This window comes from Macrobrachium rosenbergii, chromosome 10 (assembly GCF_040412425.1).
Source record: "Macrobrachium rosenbergii isolate ZJJX-2024 chromosome 10, ASM4041242v1, whole genome shotgun sequence".
NCBI classification, from domain to species: domain Eukaryota; kingdom Metazoa; phylum Arthropoda; class Malacostraca; order Decapoda; family Palaemonidae; genus Macrobrachium; species Macrobrachium rosenbergii.
This window is the reverse complement of record NC_089750.1, coordinates 59029707-59055443: the sequence shown is the minus strand read 5'-3', so window position 1 is coordinate 59055443 and position 25737 is coordinate 59029707. Positions and strand designations below refer to the sequence as shown.

The 25737-nt window shown below is 30.8% G+C and overlaps 1 long non-coding RNA gene across 1 annotated transcript in view; it reads right to left on the bottom strand.

Moving 5' to 3' along the window:
* Positions 1-24234: 24234 nt before the first annotated feature.
* The window catches only part of LOC136842659 (uncharacterized), a 542312-nt gene continuing 540809 nt past the window's right edge, over positions 24235-25737 (bottom strand). Inside the window, exon 7 of the long non-coding RNA XR_010854300.1 lies at positions 24235-24788. This is a non-coding gene — a long non-coding RNA (uncharacterized lncRNA). The remainder of the gene's footprint in view (positions 24789-25737) is intronic.

Here is a 25737-nt window from a genome sequence, read left to right as displayed (position 1 = left end):
ACTTTATCAATTTTAAATCCAATATAATTCAATTATACATCTATAGTCTCTAAATTATATTTTAATGGCTATAATTCAGTAAATTTTAATAAGGAAGTTTCACCTTTTAGTCTGTTTTCATTCAAAAAATATGCTGGCTTTTAAAAAGAATCCACCTTGTTATATATATAATGATCTACAAATGCTATTCTGCCTTTGTCTGAGTCAAATATACGAGGTTGAATTTCTAAAAATGAAAGGATATACTATGTTATCGCACCAAGACAGAAAATGATTGATTTTAAAATATGTTACTCTGTTAGAATGCAACACATGGCAACTCTTTCATCTGCAGATGCTAGAATATTAACGTCTTCGGTAGTTTACTTGGACACCAGCCAATTACAACTGAGGATGGTGCAGCCAATAAGAACACAGATATTTCCTTCCATGATGGTATTACTTTATGTTTATTGAATGGCCTTTCAAATGCTCTAGCTACATAGAGAGCGCTTTGAGGCAAAATCGTTGCATTAATACATACTGACGGAAATTTCAAGCGCTTTATTTCATTGTTATTACTTGAAGCTTCTACAGAAGTTTATTTTGTTAATTTTTTATATGGAATTATGCTGATTATTAAATAATTACTTACATTTTGACATGCAAAATGATGTAATATGAATCTTGACAACGACGTCGTTTTGCCGGCCAATAAAATGAAAATAAAAAAATGTTCTCATATATTTCTATATATCGTTTATGGTTTGTAAAAATACACTTACACACACACACACACACACACACACACACAATAGTACACATATATATATATATATATATATATATATATATATATATATATATATATATATATATATATATATATATATATATATAGGAATACAGATATAGCAGTCATCATCTTGTATTACAGCGCTCGATATATGAATGATGTGGTATCCTGAATAGCATTATATAAAACTATGCGCGTTAGTAGCTTCCCCCTTCTTGAAATTATCCAGACGATTCTTAGTTTCGTGCTTTTTACAAGAGATTCCACAAAACATGGGTCTTCTGCACTGATCTTGGTGATGGCTGTATACATATAACTGTGTAAGTACCTGGAACTTTGGTGTATCTTCTTGTAAAAGGAACCCTATTCCCGAGCCATACTTGGCAAGTAGATGAAAACTTTCCTTGATGGTGTTTGTTTGGTTACCCCCTCTCTCGACAATTATCAAGGCAGATTATGAAAAGATTTCGAACTTTTCAACTTCCATGAACAAATGATGGCCCCATTTACCTATCTTGGTTTAACAACTAGAAATCCGCGCTGGAATCCTTTCGAGAGGTGGACTACCCTCTGTCCTTCTGTGTGAAATTGAATTCTCTCTTTGTAATTCGGTCGTGCTGCCAGATATATGCCAGGATTGTTCCTTGTTCAAGAATAGGCAACCCTAAAGCGTAGATACGGTCCATCCTTGGCTGGTGTAAATTTGTTTGGTGGAAACTCTTTCTGCGTCTGACAACTGGAGGAGGGAGGTTGATGAGGGGGAGGACTAGATGAGGTAATCCTTTGTTGGGAAGAACTCAAGGACGAGGTGAGGTTATAAGGAAGAGGTGCAGGGAAGAAATTCATTAGGGTTTAACAGTTGGATGAGAGAAGATTCAGATGGTATTGCCATGTTTCATCTGGTAGGTCCCCTTCCTGCCTTGTGGGTGATTACTTATATTTTATGGAATGCTGCTTGAAGAACCTGCTCGGTGATTCAAATGGTCGCCATGCTCAGATTAATGGAGGTCTTCTTTAAATCAAACTGTAGCATTTATACACTCTAGTCAAGGTTAAACGTGCTTTGATTTCACTGGATTTAAAACTTCTGGAGGGTTATTTAGTTATTTTTTTAATGGCATTATAAATTATGGTGATTGTTAAATTAGTGCTAAAACGGAGGAGGGATGAATGGACATTGTCATGACGTTTGGGCCACCTGAGGAATAACAAAGGGGACAATGGAGGGTTTTTTAAGTAAAATCATCCCTTTATACATACTGAGATGGTTATTTAACGTTCTTGAAGTTGGATTTTTGAAGATTCACGAACAAATTATTTAGTTATTTTTTCATGAAATTATGGAACATTAAAAAAACACCTGCTTTTTTATATGCAAAATGGTATTAGGATGAATTTAATGAAGTTTTGCTAGGCGATTTGGAAGACCGGAGTGCCTCTATTTTTAATGGCGTGATTAAGGCCTTTTAATTCTCTCATATACGTTTCTATATCGTTTGTAATGTTGTTATACATATACATGTAATAATATATTTATATACATACATACATACATACATACATACATACATACATACATACATACATACATACATACATACATATAAAAATATATATACACATAGTATTTAAATAGGATTTTAAAGTTACTTCATTAAAAACGTTTATTTCTCTCAAAGATTTGAAACTTGACGGAAAAATCGAAAAGATTTTTTTATAATCACTGAATGTCACTCGGTAAGGTCCCTTGCAGGTCTAAGGTCAACTTTAATCTCATGAAAAAATAAAATAGAATATTGTTTTTCCTCTGAAGATAATTATTTTATAAGTATGTAAAATGATTAGTTACTAAAAAACTATATTAGTTTTTATAATCTTATCTGTCACAAAAAAATAAGATAGTTGCTTATTCTTCGCGTCGCCTTTTCCACCGAAAATGCTAGCTAGTAGCTTTTCTGTGAAGAAAAATCTCAAATAATTTACACTTTAAGAGCATTTCTTAATGTCAGATTTATTTAAAAAATATTATATGTAGAAGTTGAGACTTTGTGACAATAAATTTATAAATAAAGACTATTTATATTTTTAAAAATATTGGTTAGGCCCTAGACTGGTGGTGATATATGGCAACGATCTTTCTTGTAGCAGAGAAAGGGGTTAATGACGTCACCAACAGCAAATTTCCCGCCTAAAAAGCTGGAACAACGTCGGATTCCTCCAGTTTATGCGCTGCTGTCTGCCGTGTTTTCAGGAATCCGTTGCTGCTTTACGGTTTATTTTATCTTCACCACCCACAGAGGTGGGTGTTTTTGGGGTCACATGGACTTTCCTTAAAACTGAGAAAATGCAGGGGTCGAGCGAACTTTTCCTTAAAATTTAGAAAACGCAGCCTATTGGCAACCAATTGATCACTATGCATGGGAAATGGCCACACTTGGACAATTGATTGCAATCCAGCTATATTGCAGAGTAATAAAGTGTTGGAATTCTTCGGTGGTTAACCATGCTTTTCCTTCAAACTGAGAAAAATGGCCTCATATGGCATTTCAAACCGTCTTCTAATGGAGAAGGGATTTATTAAGCAAAATCGTCGCATTTATTCATACTCAGACAGGTATTTAAAATGCTTTAATTCCTATGGACTTATTTAAAGCTTCTATGGAGGGTTATTTATTTATTTTCTATGTGGAATTATATTGAATATCATATTATTTACTTTACATTGAGGGCTATTTAATTGAAATCCTCGCATTATACTACATACTGAGATGGGTATTTAAAGGCCTTTAAATTTTATGGGTATTCTTATTTTTACATGGAATTATATGTTATATTAATAAAATCACCTGCATTTTATATGCCAAATGGTGTAGGATGAATCTTAGGAAAATTAAACTAAACGGAGTGCATTTAAGTTTGCTTTCTATTGATTAAAAGGCCTTTTAATTCTTTCATATAATTCTATACATCGTTTCTCATGTTGCCATATGTCATACATATTCATAAATTCAATATGTATATCTATCTATCTATTATTATCTATATATATATATATATATATATATATATATATATATATATATATATATATATATATATATATATATATATATATAGTTTAAATAGCGTTTTAAAATTATATAATTATAGACATTTGCTTTCTCTCAAAGCTTCGAAATTGACAGAAAAACGAAAAATTTTAATTCAATATATCACTGGTTCATAACATTTCATGTTGGTTCCAGAGACACACTCACTTGATGTCTTTGTGTAAGGTTCCTTTTTGGCGAGTAATGCCATAACTATGTTCCCAAGACAATAATTTTATTTATAAAAAAATAAAAGGAAATGGAAAACATAAACAACTAATGACGGGAAGCAAAAAATGCGAAAAAGCAAAGAAAACTCGCGACATGAACAGCAACGCAAAACGACGAGGAACAACATCTAGAGCGTTTGGAAATGACGAAACTCAAGATTTTGGCTGTCACAGTCTCCAGTCCTGATTGGCAGTTGGCCATGATGACGTCTTAAAATCGTAGGAATGGTACCGCTTTGCCTACGTCATAACAATAGTTGCCATAACATACCAAATTAAACGTCAATTAATCCTATTTTATATTGATATGACGGTTTACCTCTATTGTGTGTGCTATCAGAATATTTTTGGCCATATTCCTAAGATTATAAGATAAAGATAAAGTAATTATTTTAATTTTCTTAAGAGATATTATCATAATTTTTGTACTGAAAAGTAGCCAAGTATTATTTTCAGTGCTTAACTCTGCAGACGACGTCTTGCATTGTAGCCAAAAGGTAATCAAATATTCCTTTCAAACTATTACATTTTATTGGGTTAATTTCCTCTTTCTCTTCATTTCATTAATTAATAATTAAATATAATTTAATTTACATCTTTACTAAAAAAACTACATTTTTATAGCGATAATCCAGTAAATTTTAATATAGAAGTTTCACCAATCTAAACTAGCTATTTTCATTTCATAAAAATACGTCAGCGTTTAAAGATATCCAACTTGTTTTATATAAAATATTTTTTTGATCTTATTCTGCCTTCCTCTGAGTCAAATACATTATATATAAGACTGAGTTTTTTAAAATGACGTGATATATTATGTTATCACCCAAAGATAAGAACACTACTTCAATTTAAAAATGGTTCACAATTAAAATGCAACACGTGGCAACTATCTCATAACTGACGAACCTCTAATAGTAACCAATTACAACTGAGGAAGATACAGCCAATAAGAAGACAGAGATTTCCCGCCATGAGGGTGTTACGTATGTTTATGGAATGCTGTTTGAAGAGCCTGCCCGAATGGCGTCGTTGTGGCCGTCCAAACGCTCTAGCTAAAGGAGGGTTTTTTTCAATACGCAATATCGTCGCATTTATACATAGTGAGACAGGTATTTAAAGTTCTTTAATTCCACTGGACTTACTTAAAGCTTCTACGGAGGGTTATTTAGTTATTTTCTATGTGGAATTATATTGATTATCAAATTATTTACTTTACATATAATATACAAAACGGTGTAGGATGAATCTTAATGACGTCATCGTTTTGCCGGCGACCTAAAGGACCTGATTGAGGGCTCCTAAGTAAAATCGTAGGATTATACATATTGAGATGGGTATTTAAAGTACTTAAATATTAATGGACTTACTTAAAGCTTCTACAAAGGGTTATTTAGTTATTTTTTACATGGAATTATATATATTACATTAAAATCACGTGCAATTTTGTATACAAAACGGTGTAGGATGAATCTTAATGACGACATCGTTTTGCCGGCCACAAAACATAAAATACAAAAAGGAGTGCCTCTAATTTTGCTTATTATTGATAAAGTACCTTTTTTATACATCGTTTCTGTTGTATATATAATATATATAACATTATATATTATATATATATATATATAAATAATATATATACATATATATATATATATAAATATATATATATATATATATATATATATATATATATATATATATATATATATATATATATATATAATGTTTAAATAACATTTTGAAATTATATCATTAGAGAAATTTGTTTCCTCTTAAAGTTTTGAAACTAATGGAAAACTGAAAAACTTTAATAAATAACTGATTCATAATATTTAAAGTTGGTTCCACAGACTCACTAGATCCCTGTGCTTATGGTCTCTTGTTGACATAAGCTCAACTTTAATCTCATGAAATATCTCATGACAATGAAGCAGTCTTAGCCTACTAGATTTAAATTACATTTTATTAATAGGTAGAAAGGAAACGAGTAAATGCAATGCATATTTATTTTAAAAAATTATAAACATGAATAACTAACATCAGTAAACATAGAAAAGGTGAAAAAATAAAGAAAACATCTAATTAGAGCAATTAAAAACTCACGATACAAACAACAACTAACTAAAAAGGGCGAGGAATCTACCTACGCTAGAGCGTTTGAAAGGAGAAAAATCGCGATTTTTACAGGAATCGAGGAAACCACCGAACAGCAACGCATAAAACCAAAGATCCCCTTCACTTAACGGCTTTTATAAGCGGGAAAAATCTGTCCACCCATTGGCTGTCACAGTCTCCAGTCCTGATTGGTAGTTGGCCAATGGTGACGTCTTAAAATCGTACGACTGTCGGCTGCTGCTGCTTACGTCATAATGACCGTTGCCATAAGAATCCTAAAAATAAATCATTTAATCTTATTTTATATTACTATGATGCTATACCTCTTTTGTGTCTTTTATCAGAATATTTTAGACCATATTCATAAGATATAAGGTAAAGAGAAAGTAATTAGTTACATTTTATTAATAAAAATATTATAATCGTTGCACTGAAATGTAGCCAAGTATTATTTTTAATGCTTAGCTCTGTAGACGGCATCTCGCATTGTAGCCAAAGGCTAATAAAATATTCCTTTCAATTATTTAATTTTCTTGGCTTAATTTCCTTTTTCTCTTCACTTCATTCATTTTAAATAAGATATAATTTCAATTACATGTCTTATTACATAAATTATATTTTAATAGTCATAACTCAGTACATTTTAATACAGAAGTTTCACCACTTTTACCTTGTGGCTTTCATTCATAAAAATAAGACAGCTTTTAAAGAATCCACCTTTTTATATATGTAATGCTTTATTGGTGTAATTCTGTATTTCTCTGAGTCAAATACATCATATATATAAGGCTGAGTATTCAATAATAACCGGATATACTATGTTATTACCCCCAGATAGGAACTCTACTTGATTTTTACAAGTGTTTCAAGATTAAAATGCAACACATGGCAACTATTTCTTGTCCTACGAAGGTGGAGTAACACCTACAGTAGTTTACACGAGCAACAGCCAATTACAACTGAGGATGATACATCCAATAAGAACACAGATTTCCCGCCATGTGGGTGTTACTTATGTTTATGGAATGCTGTTTGAAAAACCTGCTTGAATAGCGTCAAATGGACTTTCAAATGCTCTAGCTAAAAGAGCCTTTTTTAATTAAAATTGTCGCATTAATTTATTACTTACATTTTATATGCAAAACAGTGTAGGATGAATCTTGATGACGACGTCGTTTTGCAGGCCACCAAAAACATAATACACAACGGAGTGGCTCTAAGTTTGCTTACTGTTGATTAAAGGTCTTGTAATCCTAATGTTGTCATCATATATATACTAATACATAAATATGCAATATATATATATATATATAGGTATATATATATGCTTCTATAAACTGGTTCTAATGTTGTCATAGATATATATACCAATATATATATATATATATACTATGGGGCATATTGCATATATATATATATATATATATATATATATATATATATATATATATATATATATATATATATATATATATATATATATATATATATATATATATATATATATATATACATATATATATATATATATACATATATATATATTCCCAAGAGGTGTTTCTGAAATTAGAAGGCCCCCTCCACAGAACAAATGGAAAGTTATGAAGTTTTCTGCTATAGCCTATCTCCAGGTACGTTATTTTAAGTTTCTATTAAGCTATTTTTCATTTTACATTTCTTGTATTTTCAGACTGAGTGACAGAGTTAGATACAGCCATGGCTAACGACTGGGAGGAAATTAGATGGATTGACCAAATACGGGCTATAACCTTCAGACAGGCCAGGGATGCTGGCGCATCCTTCATTTCGCGTTCCTGGATAGCTAAATACATTAAAAGAGATGAATCCTTCGTTAAAAGAAACTGGAACAAAATCCATATGACTGTCATCGTGAAAAGAGTGAGAATCTTGGAAGGCCTGAAGTCCTTTCTCAGGAGTCAAAAGACATCATTTTGCAACCCGTCCTGAAGCTAACACCTTGATGAGAGCAGAAGCCGACTTTGAGAAGCCTCTTAGCACATCCAGCGTAGGTTCACAGACTATATCTGGGACAAGTATATTCTATCAAAAATGTTGGGCGTCCGAGAAGGGCTCAGTCCGTCCCTCACTCTGAAAAAAAGAATGCACATTTATAGGATTTCGCTGGATTAACTTCAGATTTACAACTGGCAATATATGATTAAATAAATTTATATATTTGTTTTTAAATCTACATCATGTAAGAAAGGGAGCTTAGCATAAATACTAATTCTGGGAGCGGTATACATGGTAATAGGTTATTTCATCTCTGCGGTTGGGCGTTTATTAAGCACTCTATTAGAAATAGCGAGATGGAAAACTATTATTGTGCGGAAAATAATTTGCCAAGAACTCTACTTTGTGAAAGGCTGTCCAGCTGGAAGTTAAAGACTGGTTAAATAGCATTTTAAAATTATGTCATTATGGACATTTGTTTTCTCTCAAAGCTTTGAAAATACTGGAAAATTCAAAGAAAATTATATTTAATAAAAATAACTGATCATTAATAATATCTAAAATGTTGGTTCCAGGCACACACACACACGCACACACAATTTGGAAATGACAAAACTCACGATTTTTTAGGGTATTGAGGAAACCACCTAACAGCAACGAACAAAAGCGATGAACTCTTCGTCTGATGTCTTTCTTAAGCGGTAAAAATCTTCCCACTCATTGGCGGCCACATTCTCCAGCCCCGATTGGTAGTTTGCCGAGGTGACGTCCTAAAATCGTACGACTGTCAGTTGCCGCTGCTTATTTCATAACAATAGTTACCATAGCATTACAAAATAGAAGTAATTTAATCCTATTTTATATTGATATGACGATTTACCTCTATTGTGTCAGTTATCAGTATATTTTTGGCCATTTTCCTAATACTACAAGATGAAGAGAAAGCAATTAGATACATTTTATTAAGAGATATTATCAAAAGTAGCAAAATATTATTTTCATTACTTAGCTCTGCAGACGACGTCTTCCATTGTGGCCTTTCAAACTATTACATTTTCTTGTGTTAGTTTCCTTTTTCTCTTCACTTCATCAATTTTGAATGAAATCTCATTCAATTACACGTCTTCATTGCCAATTTTATATTTTAATAAATATAATTCAGTCAATTTCAATATAGGTTTCGCCACTATTACCCAGTGATTTCCGATCATAGAAATAAGCCACCTTTTAAAAGAATCCACCTTGTTTTTTAAATAATGCTTTATTGGTGTTATTCTGCCATTCTCTGAATCAAATGCATGTTATATTTAATAGAGTATTTAAAAATTAGTGTATATATTAAATTAATATATATTATCACTCCTAGCTAAGAACACTACTTGTGATTTTCAAATGTTTCACGATCAGAATGCACACATGGCAACTATTTCATCTTCTACGAAAGTAGAGTAGTAACGCTTTCGGTAGTTTACAGGAGCAACAGCCAATTAAAACTGAGGATGGTGCAGCCAATAAGAACACAGATATTTCCTGCCTTGAGGGTATTACATATGTTTATGGAATGCTGTTTGAAGAATCTGCTCGGATGGCGTCAAATGGCCTTTCAAGCGCTCTAGCTAATGGAGGGCTTTTTAAGTAAAATCGCAGCATTTATGCATACTGAGCTAGGTATTAAAGTGCTTTGATTTCATTGGGCTTAAAACTTCTACGGAGGATTATTCAATAATTTTTCTTAAGGAATTATATTAACTGCTAAATTATTAGTTACATTTTATATGTAAAAATCGTTTTATGTGTAAAACGGTGTAGGATGAACCTTCATGACGTCATCGCTTTGCCGGCTAACTAACGGTAAATAAAAAACGGACCTAATGGAGGGCTTTTTAGGTAAAATCATCGCATTATATGTATAGAGGTGGGTATTAAACGTGCTTAAAAAGGATAGGACTTAGTTAAAGCTTCTACGAAGGGTTATTTAGTTATTTTATACATGAAATTATAAGGAATATTAAAATCATCACCTGCATTTTATATACAAAACGGTGTAGGATGAATCTTAATGACGACGCCGTTTTGCGGGGTACGAAAAATAAAATACAAAGGAGAGTGCCTTTAAATTTGCTTAATATTGATTAAAGGCCTTTTAATTCTCTCATATACTTTTATATATCGTTTCTACTGTTGTCATGCATTTTATATATATATATATATATATATATATATATATATATATATATATATATATATATATATATATATATATATATGTGTGTGTATATATATATATATATATATATATATATATATATATATATATATATATATATATATATATATATATATATATATATATATATATATATATATATATATATATATATATATATATATATATCAATTATATTATACTGATATGTACGACAACATTAGAACGATATACATATAATTTTAAATAGGACTTTAAAATTATTTCATTATAGGCTTTTGTTTTTTCTCAAAGATTTGGAACTTGACGGAAAAATCGAAAAGTTTTATTTAATAAATAATTCATTCATAATATTTAATGATGATTGTAGAGACGTAGCCACTAGATCACTGGATAAGGTTCGTGTAGTCCTAAGGTCAACTTTCATCTCATGAAAAAATAAAAACTTCAAGCTTAAAGTACTTGATTTTAAATTATATTTTGTTAGTAAGCAAAATGGAATTTTTGTAATGCCATGTCTATTTTCCCAAGGCAAACAGATATTTATTTAGAAAGAAATTTGTAAAGTAAATGGAAAACCATAAAATACTAACCAAGGGAATAAGACAAGGTGTAAAACAGAGAAAAAACCTTCTAACTAAAGCGTCTGAAAACGCGGCTTTTTGCCCTTCCAAAACAGTAGCGGAAAAAGGGCCGGGGACATCTTTAAGCCAGAGCGTTTGGAAATGACAAAACTCGCGACTGAGGAAACCACCTAACAGCAACGCATAAAAGCAAAGATCCCCTTCATGTAATGGCTTTTATAAGCGGGAAAAATCTGTCCACCCATTGGCTGTCACAGTCTCCAGTCCTGATTGGTAGTTGGCCATGGTGACGTCTTAAAATCGTACGACTGTCGGCTGCAGCTGCTTACGTCATAATGATCGTTGCCATAAGAAACCAAAGTCATAAATAATTTAATCTTAATTTATATTCAATATGACGCTTTACCTCTTTTGTGTCTTTTATCAGAATATTTTAGGCCATATTAAAAAAATATAGTAAAGAGAAAGTAATTAGTTACATTTTATTAATAAACATATAACTGTTGTACTGAAATGTAGCCAAGTATTATTTTTAATGCTTAGCTCTGCAGACGGCATCTCGCATTGTAGCCAAAAACTAACAAAATATTCCTTTCAATTACTTAATTTTCTTGGAGTTAATTTCCTTTTTCTCTTTATTTCATTTATTTCAAATGGGATGTAATTTTAATTACACGTCTTTATTACAAAAATTGTATTTTAATAGTCATAATTCAGTACATTTTAATAAAAAGTTTCACCACTTTTACCAAATGGTTTTCATTCATAAAAATTAAGACAGCTTTTAAATAAGTCAACTTTTTTTATATATAATGCTTTATTTGTGTAATTCTGTCTTTCTCTGAGTCAAATACATCATATATATAAGGTTGAGTATTTAATAATAAAGGGATATATTATGTTATCACACCAGATAAGAACACTACTAGATTTTTATAAATGTTTCATGATTAAATGCAACACATGGCAACTATTTCTTGTTCTACGAAGGTAGAGTAACACCTTCAGTAGTTTACAAGAGCAACAGCCAATTACAACGGAGGAAAATACAGCCAATAAGAACACAGAGATTTCCCGCCATGATGGTGTTACTTATGATTATGGAATGCTGTTTGAGGAACCTGCTCGAGTAGCGTCAAATGGGTTTTCAAACGCTCTAGCCAATGGAGGTCTTTTTAGGTAAAATTGTCGCATTTATTATATACATATATACTGAGATGGTATTTAAAGTGCTTTAATTTTATTGTAATTACCTGAAGCTTCTACGGAGGGTTATTTAGTTATTTTTATATCTGGAATTTTATAGACTATTAATTCATTACTTACAATTTATATGCAAAAGAGTGCAGGATGAATCTTAATGACGACCTCGTTTTGCAAGCCACTAAAAGAAAATAAAATGAAGGGTCTAAGTTTGTCTTACTATTGATTAAAGGCCTTATATACATACTGAGATGGGTATTTAAAGTACTTAAATTTTTATTGGACTTACTTAAAGCTTCTACGAAGGGTTATTTAGTTATTTTTACATGGAATTATATATATCATATTAAAATGCAGTTTTATGTACAAAACGGTGTAGGATGAATCTTGACGACATCTTTATGCCGGCCACGAAAAATAAAATACAAAAGGAGTGCCTCTAAGTTTGCTTATTATTGATGAAGTACGTTTTAATTCTCTCATACTTTTTATATATCATTTCTATTGTTATATATATATATATATATATATATATATATATATATATATATATATATATATATATATATATATCTATATATATATATATATATATATTATATGTAAGTATATGTATATATACATGAATAAATACCCTATGTATATATATATATATATATTTTTATATGTATATATGTATGACAATAAATATATATATATATATATAATATATATATATATATATATATATATATATATATATATATATATATATATACGAATCGGGGAATTGGACAAGTATATTCTATAAATAATGTTGGATGTCAAAGGAAGGGCTCAATCGTCCCTCACTCTGAAAAAGAATGTATATTTATAGGATTTCGCTGGATCAACTTTAGATTTACAGCTAGCAATTCACGATTAAATAAATCCATACATTTGTTTTTAAATCTATGTCATGTAAGAAAGGGAGCTTAGCATAAATAAGTAATTCTGGGAGCAAGTATATATGGTAATAGTTTTTTCCATTTTGCGGTTAAGTGTTTATTAATTAACTCTATTAGAAATAGTTGAGATGAAAAACAATTATTGCGGAAAAAATTACCCAAGACCTCTACTCTCTAAAAAGGCTATCCAACTGGAAGTTAAAGAATATTTAAATAGCATTTTAAAATTGTTATTAAAGATATTGTTTTCTCTCAAAGCTTTGAAAATGACGGAAAAATCGAAGAAAAATTTTATTTAATAAAAATAACTGATTCATAAATAATATTTAATGTTGGTACAGGACACACGCACACACATACACAATCACAGCTTGGAAATGACAAAACTCACGATTTTTAATGGTATTGAGGAAACCACCTATCAGTAACGAACAAAAGCGACGAACCTGTTCATCTGATGTCTCTCTTAAGCGGGAAAAATCTGCCCTCTCCTTGGCTGACACAGTCTCCAGCCCTGATTGTTAGTTGGCCAAGGTGACTTCTTAAAATCGTACGACTGTCAGTTGCCGCTGCTTACGTCATAACAATAGTTGCCATAACATTCCAAAATAAAAGTAATTTAATCCTATTTTATATTGCTATGACGATTTACCCATATTGTGTCTGTTATCAGAATATTTTAGGCCATTTTCCTAATACTATAAGATAAAGAGAAAGTAATTAGTTACATTTTATTAAGAGATATTATCATAATCGTTGTACTGAAAAGTAGCCAAGTATTATTTTAAACACTTAGCTCTGCAGACGACGTCTTCCATTGTAGCCAAAGGATAGTCAAGTATCCCGTTCAAAATATTACATTTTCTTGTGTTAATTTCCTTTTTCTCTTCACTTCATCAATTTTGAATAAAATCTAATTCAATTACACGTCTTCGTTGCCAATTTTATATCTTAATCAATATAATTCAGTCAATTTTGATACAGAAGTTTCACCCCTTTTACCCAGCGATTTCCAGTCATAAAAATAAGCCACCTTTCAAATGAATCAAACTTGTTTTTTTATATAGTGCTTTATTGATGTTATTCTGCCATTCTCTGAATCAAATACATGCTATATTATGTAGAGTATTTAAAAATGACTAAAAATGTTAATTTATCAACCCTAGATAAGAACACTACTTGGTTTTTAAATGTTTCACGATTAGAATGCAACACATGGCAACTATTTCATGTCCTACGAAAGTAGAAGAGCAACGCTTTCGGTGGTTTACAGGACCAACAGCCAGTTACAACTGAGGATGGTGCAGCCAATAAGAACACAGATATTTCCTGCCTTGAGGGTATTACTTATGTTTATGGAATGCTGTTTGAAGAACCTGCTCGAATGGCGTCAAATGGTCTTCCAAGCGCTCTAGCTTGCAGGGCTTTTCAAGTGATATAGCATTTAGAGATACTGAGGTAAATTATATAAGTGCTTTGATTTCATCGAACTTAAAACTTCTACGAACGGTTATTTAGTTATTTTTCTTAAGGCATTATATATTGATTATTAAGTTATTACTTATGGAAAAATCGTTTTATGTGTAAAACGGTGTAGGATGAATCTTAATGACGTCATCGTTTTGCCGGCCACCTAACGGTAAATACAAAACAAACCTAATGGAGGCTTTTTTAAGTAAAATCGTCTCATTATACATACTGAAATGGGCATTTAACGTGCTTAAATTTTATTGGACTTACTTAAAGCTTCTACGAAGGATTATTTAGTTATTCTTTACATGAAATTATATTGAATATTAAAATCACCACCTGCATTTTATATAAAAACGGTGTAGGATGAATCTTAATGACGAGGCCGTTTTGCCGACCGCGAAAAATAAAATACAAAAACGTAGTGCTTGTTTGTAAGTTTTTAGTACTCACTAAAAAGCTTTTAATGTTCTCATATACGTTCCTATATCGTTTATAATGATGCCATACATATAAATACAATAATATATGTATATACATACATATACATACATACATTATATATATATATATATATATATATATATATATATATATATATATATATATATATATATATATATATATATATATATATATATATATATATATATATATATATATATATATATATATATATATATATATATATATATATATATATATATATATATATATATATATATATATATATATATATATATATATATATATATATATGTATGTATATATATATATATATATATATATATATATATATATATATATATATATATATATATATATATATATATATATATATATATATATATATATATATATATTATATATATATAAATATATATATATATTTAAACGTTTTAAATAGGATTTTAAAGTTATTTCATTACAGACTTTTTTTTCTCTCAAAGATTTAGAAATTGAAGGAAAAATCAGGAAAGTTTTATTTATACTTACTGGATGTCATTGGGTAAGGTCCCTTGTAGCCTAAGGTCAACTTTAATCTCATGAGAAAATAAAAGTCAAGCTTAAACTTTGTAATTTTAAATTATATTTAGTTATTAAGCAAAATGGTATTGGGCAATGTCATGTCTATTTCCCCAAGATAAGCCGATTTACTACCCCAATGCCAAATCCAAGTCCTTCAAAAGAAAGCATCGTGCTTACCCCATATAATAATGGGAGAACCTAAATGCACGTTAAAAACGAAAAAAAGAACTATTTATTTACAAAGAAATTTGAAAAATAAATGGAAAATCATATAAAACTAACCAAGGGAAAAAAAAAAGTGAAAAACAAAGGAAAAATCTTTTAACTAAAGCGTTTGAAAACGCAATTTTCAATGCCCTTCTAGCCCTTTCAAAACAGCAATGCAAAAAGGACTGGGAACAAAATCAGCTAGAGCGTTTGGAAATGTCAAACTCGCGATGGAAGAAACTACCCATCAGCAACGCATAAAAGCGAAGAACCCTTCATGTAAAGTACCTTTTAAGCGCGAAAAACCTGTCCTCTCATTGGCTGTCACAGTCTCCAGTCCTGATTAGTTGCTGGCCATGGTGACGTCTTAAAATCGTATGACTGCCAGCTGCTGCTGCCTACGTCATGAAGATTGTTGCCATGAGATACCAAAATATAAGTAATTTTATCCTATTTTATATTAAAATGACGCTTTGTATTTTTTATGTCTTTTATCAGAATATTTTAGGCTATATTCGTAACACTTTGAGATAAAGAAAAAACAATTATATATATTTTATTAAAAGATATTTTCATAATCATTGTATTGAAAAGTAGCCAATTATTTCTTTCAAGGTTTAGCTCTGCAGACGACATCTTACACTGTAGCCAAAGCCTAATCAAGTATTCCTTCCAACCTATTACCTTTTCTTAGATAATTTACTTTTTTTCTGGACTTCATCTATTTTAAATGAAATATAATTCAATTATACATCTTTATTACAAAAATTCTATTTTAAAGCTATAATTTAGTATATGTTAGTAAGGAAGTTTCACCACTTATACTTAGCTGTTTTCTTTCAAAAAAATATGCTGGCTTTTAAAAGAATCCTCCTTGTTATAGATATAATGCTTTACAACTGTTATTCTGCCTTTGGCTGAGTCAAATATACAAGGTTGAATATTTAAAAATGAAAGGATATATTATGTTATCGCCCCACGACAGAAAATTACTGATTTTAAAATATGTTACATGGTTAGAATGCAACACATGGCAACTCTTTCATCAGCAGATGCTAGAATGTTAAGGTCTTCGGTAGTTTACTGGGGCAAGAGCCAATTACAACAGAGGATGGTGCAGCCAATAAGAACACAGATATTTCCTTTCATGATGGTATTACTTCATGTTTGTGGAATGGCCTTTCAAACGCTCTAGCTATATAGAGAGCGCTTTGAGGCAAAATCGTTGCATTAATACATACTGAGATGGACATTAAAATTGCTTTAATTTCATTGGAATTACTTGAGGCTTCTACAGAAGTTTATTTTGTTATTTTTTTATATGGAATTATACTGATTATTAAATAATTACTTACATTTCCCATGCAAAATGATAGGTTGAATCTTGACGACGACGTCGTTTTGCCGGCCAATAAAATGAAAATAAAAAATTTTCTCATATATTTCTATATATCGTTTATGTTGGTAAAAATACACATACCTTCATTACTGCATACACACACACACACAATACATATATATATATATATATATATATATATATATATATATATATATATATATATATATATATATATATATATATATATGAGCTGTGCAGAGATATATTATTGTATTACAGCGCTCGAACTATATAATGATGTGGTTATGAACATATAGGTCATATATATATATATATATATATATATCTTGAAATTATCCAGACGATTCTTAGTTTCGTGCTATTTTACATAGACATTCCACAAAACATGGGTCTTCTGCACCGATCTTGGTGACACACACACACACACACACAACGTAAGTACCTGGAGACTTTATGTATCTTATATATATATAGCCATATATGAAAGTAGATAATACTTTCCTTGAAATATTTTGTTTGTTTACATACACTCACAGACTGTCGACAATTCATTCTTGTATTACAGAAAAGAACTTTGAATGATATGGTTCTGAACAAATGATGGCCCCGCGTTAACTATTCCCCCTTCTTGGGTTTAACAACGATTCTTAGTTTCGCTGGCCTTTTTCAAGAGATTGGAAAACATGGGTCTTCTGCACCGATCTTGGTGATGAATTAACACTAGTAACGGTAAGCACCTGCCAGACTTTGCCAGGATTCTTCTCAAAGATGGCAAAAATAACGTAATATTCCGAGTCCATCCTTTGGCTCAGAACTGGTCCTCTGAAAGTAGATAAAACTCTTTCTTGTCTGAGACTGGAGGAGGGTGAGATTTTGATTTGTTTACATACCTCTCTGCGTCGACAATTCAAGGACAGGTTACGTAGAGGTTTCAGAAGGAGCTCAACTGGGTATGAGCAAATGATGGCCTCGTTTAACTATTCATTAGGGTTTAACATCTAGAAATCCCCTTGGCCCTTCGGGAGGTCGACTATCACTCTGTTTCTTTGGGAAATGAACCTTCTCGGTGATTGGGTCAAATGGCCTTTCTGCCAGATTTATGTCTTCTTAGGATTCTTCCTCAAGAGGACAAGTGCTTTGATTTCGTAAGAGTTCCGGTCCGTCCTTCGGCTGGTTATTTAGTTATTTTCTAAATTTATAGTGATTGTTAAAACTCTTTCGTGTAGTCTGAGACTGGAGGAGGGAGAGATGGACATTGATGACGGGGAGACAAAACGAGGAATAGGAAGGGACAAGTAAAACGTCTTTATAAGGACTGAGAGGTATCGAAGAATTTTGGGATTTAAGTGGAAGTTGGATGAGAAGATTCAGATGGTATTTTTGCCATTATCATCATTAAAATCTCACCCTTTTTCCTGCCTTGTGTAGGATGAATCTTAATGTTTATGAAATGCTAGGCTATTTGAAAGAACCTGCTCGAATGGCGTCTAAATGGTATTTTAAAGCGCTTTTAATTCTCTAATGGAGGTCTTCTATATCGTTTGTAATGTTGTTATAGCATTATATGTATATAACATACATACATACATACATACATACATACATACATACATACATACATACATACATACATACACATATATATACACATAGTATTTAAATGGGATTTCAAAGTTATTTCAGAATAGATTTTTGTTTTCTCACAAAGATTTGGAACTTGACGGAAAAATCGAAAAGATTTATTTATACTCACTGGATGTCACTGAGTAAGGTCCCTTGTATGCCTAAGGTCAACTTTAATCTCATGAAAAAAATAAAATAGAATATTGTTTTTCCTCTGAAGATAATTATTTTATAAGTTATGTAAAATGATTAAAGTTACTAAAAAACTATATTAGTTTTTATAATCTTATCTGTCACGAAAAATAAGATAGTTGCTTATTCTTCGCGGCGCCTTTTCCACCGAAAATGCTAGCTAGTAGCTTTTCTGTGAAGAAAAATCTCAAATAATTTACACTTTAAGAACATTTCTTAATGTCAGATTTATTTAAAAATATTATATGTAGAAGTTGAGACTTTGTGACAATAAATTTATAAATAAAGACTATTTATATTTTTAAAAAAATATTGGTTAGGCCTAGGTTGGTGGTGATATATGGCAACGATCTTTCTTGTAGCAGAGAAAGGGGTTAATGACGTCACCAACAGCAAATTTCCCGCCTAAAAAGCTGGAACAACGTCGGATTCCTCCAGTTTATGCGCTGCTGTCTGCCGTGTTTTCAGGAATCCGTTGCTGCTTTACGGTTTGTTTTATCTTCACCACCCACAGAGGTGGGTGTTTTTTGGGGGTCACATGGACTTTTCCTTAAAACTGAGAAAAATGCAGGGGTCGAGCGAACTTTTCCTTAAAATTTAGAAAAACGCAGCCTATTGGCAACCAATTGATCACTATGCATGGGAAATGGCCACACTTGGACAATTGATTGCAATCCAGCTATATTGCAGAGTAATAAGGTATTGGAATTTTTCGGGGGTTAATCAGACTTTTCCTTCAAACTGAGAAAAATGGCCTCATATGGCATTTCAAACCGTCTTCTAATGGAGAAGGGATTTATTAAGCAAAATCGTCGCATTTATTCATACTCAGACAGGTATTTAAAATGCTTTAATTCCTATGGACTTATTTAAAGCTTCTATGGAGGGTTATTTATTTATTTTCTATGTGGAATTATATTGAATATCATATTATTTACTTTACATTGAGGGCTATTTAAGTGAAATCCTCGCATTATACTACATACTGAGATGGGTATTTAAAGTAGTTAAATTTTAATGGGTATTCTTATTTTTTACATGGAATTATATGTTATATTAATAAAATCACCTGCATTTTATATGCCAAATGGTGTAGGATGAATCTTAAGGAAAATTAAATCCAAACGGAGTTCATTTAAGTTTGCTTTCTATTGATTAAAGGCCTTTTAATTCTTTCATATAATTCTATACATCGTTTCTCATGTTGCCATATGTCATACATATTCATAAATTCAATATGTATGTCTATCTATCTATCTATTATCTATCTATATATATATCTATATATATATATATATATATATATATATATATATATATATATATATATATTTAAATATATATATAGCGTTTTAAAATTATATAATTATAGACATTTGCTTTCTCCCAAAGCTTCGAAATTGACAGAAAAATCGAAAAATTTTAATTCAATATATCACTGATTCATAATATTTGATGTTGGTTCCAGAGACACACTCACTTGATGTCTTTGTGTAAGGTTCCTTTTTGGCGAGTAATGCCATAACTATGTTCCCAAGACAATAATTTTATTTATAAAAAAATAAAAGGAAATGGAAAACATAAACAACTAATGACGGGAAGCAAAAAATGTGAAAAAGCAAAGAAAACTCGCGACACGAACAGCAACGCAAAACGGCGAGGAACAACATCTAGAGCGTTTGGAAATGACGAAACTCAAGACTTTAGCTGTCACAGTCTCCAGTCCTGATTGGCAGTTGGCCATGATGACGTCTTAAAATCGTAGGAATGGTACCGCTTTGCCTACGTCATAACAATAGTTGCCATAACATACCAAATTAAACGTCAATTAATCCTATTTTATATTGATATGACGGTTTACCTCTATTGTGTGTGCTATCAGAATATTTTTGTCCATATTCCTAAGATTATAAGATAAAGATAAAGTAATTATTTTAATTTTCTTAAGAGATATTATCATAATTTTTGTACTGAAAAGTAGCCAAGTATTATTTTCAGTGCTTAACTCTGCAGACGACGTCTTGCATTGTAGCCAAAAGGTAATCAAATATTCCTTTCAAACTATTACATTTTATTGGGTTAATTTCCTTTTCTCTTCATTTCATTAATTAATAATTAAATATAATTTAATTCCACATCTTTACTACAAAAACTACATTTTTATAGCGATAATCCAGTAAATTTTAATATAGAAGTTTCACCAATCTTACCTAGCTATTTTCATTCATAAAAATACGTCAGCGTTTAAAGATATCCAACTTGTTTTATATAAAATATTTTACTGATCTTATTCTGCCTTCCTCTGAGTCAAATACATTATATATAAGACTGAGTTTTTAAAAATGACGTGATATATTATGTTATCACCCAAAGATAAGAACACTACTTGAATTTAAAAATGGTTCACAATTAAAATGCAACACGTGGCAACTATCTCATAACTGACGAACCTCTAATAGTAACGCCTTTGGTAGGTTACATAATCAACAACCAATTACAACTGAGGAAGATACAGCCAATAAGAAGACAGAGATTTCCCGCCATGAGGGTGTTACTTATGTTTATGGAATGCTGTTTGAAGAGCCTGCCCGAATGGCGTCATTATGGCCTTTCAAACGCTCTAGCTAAAGGAGGAGGGTTTTTTTCAACACGCAATATCGTCGCATTTATACATAGTGAGACAGGTATTTAAAGTTCTTTAATTCCACTGGACTTACTTAAAGCTTCTACGGAGGGTTATTTAGTTATTTTCTATGTGGAATTATATTGATTATCAAATTATTTACTTTACATATAAATATACAAAACGGTGTAGGATGAATCTTTGTGACGTCATCGTTTTGCCGGCCACCTAAAGGATCTGATTGAGGGCTCCTAAGTAAAATCGTAGGATTATACATATTGAGATGGGTATTTAAAGTACTTAAATATTAATGGACTTACTTAAAGCTTCTACGAAAGGGTTATTTAGTTATTTTTTCACATGGAATTATATATATTACATTAAAATCACGTGCAATTTTAAAGACAAAACGGTGTAGGATGAATCTTAATGACGACATCGTTTTGCCGGCCATAAAAATTAAAATACAAAAAGGAGTGCTTCTAATTTGGCTTATTATTGTTAAAGTACCTTTTTTATACATCGTTTCTATTGTATATATATATATATATATATATATATATATATATATATATATATATATATATAAATAGATATATGTGTATATATATATATATATATATATATATATATATATATATATATATATATATATATATATATATATATATATATATATATATATATATATATATATATTTAAATATAATGTTTAAATAGCGTTTTAAAATTATATTAGAGAAATTTGTTTCCTCTTAAAGTTTTGAAAATAATGGAAAACTGAAAAACTTTATTTAATAAGTAACTGATTCATAATATTTAAAGTTGGTTCCAAAGACTCACTCACTAGATCCCTGTGCTTATGGTCTCTTTAATCTTATGAAAAATAACATGACAATGAAGCAGTCTTAGCCTACTAGATTTAAATTACATTTTATTAATAGGTAGAAAGGAAACAAGTAAATGCAATGCATATTTATTTTAAAAAAATTATAAACATGAATAACTAGCATCAGTAAACATAGAAAAGGTGAAAAAAACAAAGAAAACATCTAATTAGAGCTCTTAAAAAACTCACGATACAAACAACAACTAAAAAGGGCGAGGAATCTACCTACGCTAGAGCGTTTGAAAGGAGAAAAATCGCGATTTTTACAGGAATTGAGGAAAACACCGAACAGCAACGCATAAAACCAAAGGTCCCCTTCACTTAACGGCTTTTATAAGCGGGAAAAATCTGTCCACCCATTGGCTGTCACAGTCTCCAGTCCTGATTGGTAGTTGGCCAATGGTGACGTCTTAAAATCGTACGACTGTCGGCTGCTGCTGCTTACGTCATAATGATCGTTGCCATGAGAATCCTAAAAATAAATCATTTAATCTTATTTTATATTTCTATGACGCTATACCTCTTTTGTGTCTTCTATCAGAATATTTTAGGCCATATTCATAATATACAAGGTAAAGAGAAATTAATTAGTTACATTTTATTAATAAAAAATATTATAATCGTTGCACTGAAATGTAGCCAAGTATTATTTTTAATGCTTAGCTCAGTAGAGGCATCTCGCATTGTAGCCAAAGGCTAATAAAATATTCCTTTCAATTATTTCATTTTCTTAGATTAATTTCCTTTTTCTCTTCACTTCATTTATTTCAAATAAGATATAATTTTAATTACATTTCCTTAATACAAAAATTATATTTTAATAGTCATAATTCAGTATATTTTAATACAGAAGTTTCACCACTTTTACTTAGTGGCTTTCATTCATCAAAATAAGACAGCTTTTAAAGAATCCACCTTTTTATATATGTAATGCTTTATTTGTGTAATTCTGTATTTCTCTGAGTCAAATACATCATATATATAAGGCTGAGTATTCAATAATAACCGGATATACTATGTTATCGCCCCCAGATAGGAACTCTACTTGATTTTTACAAGTGTTTCGAGATTAAAATGCAACACATGGCAACTGTTTCTTGTCCTACGAAGGTGGAGTAACACCTTCAGTAGTTTACACGAGCAACGGCCAATTACAACTGAGGATGATACATCCAATAAGAACACAGATTTCCCGCCCTGAGTGTTATTTATGTTCATGGAATGCTGTTTGAAAAACCTGCTTGAATAGCGTCAAATGGACTATCAAATGCTCTAGCTAAAAGAGCCCTTTTTAATTAAAATTGTCGCATTAATTTATTACTTACATTTTATATGCAAAACAGTGTAGGATGAATCTTGATGACGACGTCGTTTTGCAGGCCACCAAAAACATAATACAAAACGGAGTGGCTCTAAGTTTGCTTACTGTTGATTAAAGGTCTTGTAATCCTCTCATATGCTTCTATATACTGGTTCTAATGTTGTCATAGATATATATACCAATACCATAATATATATCAATATGTATATATATATATAGGTTATATATATATATAATATATATATATATATATATATATACACATATATATATATATATATATATATATATATATACATATATACATATATATATATATATATATATATATATATATATATATATATATATATATATATATATATATATATATATATATATATATATATATATATATATATATATACCGGGTGTTTCGAAATTAGAAGGCCCCCCTCCACAGAACAAATGGAAAGTTATGAAGTTTTCTGCTATAGCCTATCTCCAGGTACGTTATTTTAAGTTTCTATTAAGCTATTTTTCATTTTACATTTCTTGTATTTTCAGACTGAGTGACAGAGTTAGATACAGCCATGGCTAACGACTGGGAGGAAATTAGATGGATTGACCAAATACGGGCTATAACCTTCAGACAGGCCAGGGATGCTGGCGCATCCTTCATTTCGCGTTCCTGGATAGCTAAATACATTAAAAGAGATGAATCCTTCGTTAAAAGAAACTGGAACAAAAATCCATATGACTGTCATCGCGAAAAGAGTGAGAATCTTGGAAGGCCTGAAGTCCTTTCTCAGGAGTCAAAAGACATCATTTTGCAACCCGTCCTGAAGCTAACACCTTGATGAGAGCAGAAGCCGACTTTGAGAAGCCTCTTAGTACATCCAGCGTAGGTTCACAGACTATATCTGGGACAAGTATATTCTATAAAAAATGTTGGGTGTCCGGGAAGGGCTCAGTCCGTCCCTCACTCTGAAAAAAGAATGCACATTTATAGGATTTCGCTGGATTAACTTCAGATTTACAACTGGCAATATATGATTAAATAAATTTATATATTTGTTTTTAAATCTACATCATGTAAGAAAGGGAGCTTAGCATAAATACTAATTCTGGGAGCGGTATACATGGTAATAGGTTATTTCATCTCTGCGGTTGGGCGTTTATTAAGCACTCTATTAGAAATAGCGAGATGGAAAACTATTATTGCGGAAAATAATTTGCCAAGAACTCTACTTTGTGAAAGGCTGTCCAGCTGGAAGTTAAAGACTGGTTAAATAGCATTTTAAAATTATGTCATTATGGACATTTGTTTTCTCTCAAAGCTTTGAAAATACTGGAAAATTCAAAGAAAATTATATTTAATAACAATAACTGATCATTAATAATATCTAAAATGTTGGTTCGAGGCACACACACACGCACACACAATTTGGAAATGACAAAACTCACGATTTTTAGGGTATTGAGGAAACCACCTAACAGCAACGAACAAAAGCGATGAACTCTTCGTCTGATGTCTTTCTTAAGCGGTAAAAATCTTCCCACTCATTGGCGGGCACATTCTCCAGCCCCTGATTGGTAGTTGGCCAAGGTGACGTCTTAAAATCGTACGACTGTCAGTTGCCGCTGCTTATTTCATAACAATAGTTACCATAGCATTACAAAATAGAAGTAATTTAATCCTATTTTATATTGATATGACGATTTACCTCTATTGTGTCAGTTATCAGTATATTTTTGGCCATTTTCCTAATACTATAAGATAAAGAGAAAGTAATTAATTACAATTTATTAAGAGATATTATCAAAAGTAGCAAAATATTATTTTCATTATTTAGCTCTGCAGACGACGTCTTCCATTGTGGCCTTTCAAACTATTACATTTTCTTGTGTTAGTTTCCTTTTTCTCTTCACTTCA